Genomic DNA, 631 nt, shown 5'->3' with positions numbered 1-631 from the left:
CAGATTTTTAGTTGAAATTAGAAGTTTATTTAAAGACACAAATGAAAACATAAGGTAAACAATAGCATTCAAACAAAAGGCAAAATGCTCATTTGTCTAAAACCAAGCAAATTAGAGATGTAGAATTGAGAACACAGCTTCTTCTAATAAAATCATTGGACACCTATTTCAGCGATTTGTCTAAAAACTATTTTAACACGAATCAATTAACCTTGAAAATTAATTTTTGTGTAATGGAAATTCATGTTGACAAAATACTCATATCTCTGAAACTAAGCAAGTTAGAGATGCGAAATTTAGAACACAGCTTCCTCTAATAAAATAATTGGACACCTATTTCAGGGTTTTTCCAAAAATTGTTTTAAAATTAATTAATTAGCCTTGAAGACTAAGAAATGAATTTATTTTTTAATTGAATTTCTTACGGGCAAAATGCTCATATCTCTGAAACCTAGCAAGTTAGATAAGTGAAATTTAGAATGCAGCTTGTTCCAAAAAATTATTGGAGACCAATTTAAGCGTTTTTTTTTTTGAAGTCCAAGAGTTATTTATTGTCACAATAAGCGCCATACTAAATACCTCTGCTTTCACAAAATGGGGACCGTACGCAAGTAAAATCAAACAACTGAAA

The sequence above is a fragment of the Anthonomus grandis genome, chromosome 6 (genome assembly GCF_022605725.1).
Source record: "Anthonomus grandis grandis chromosome 6, icAntGran1.3, whole genome shotgun sequence".
Lineage (NCBI taxonomy): Eukaryota > Metazoa > Arthropoda > Insecta > Coleoptera > Curculionidae > Anthonomus > Anthonomus grandis.
The sequence above is the reverse complement of the archived record's forward strand: the minus strand, read 5'-3'. Positions refer to the sequence as shown.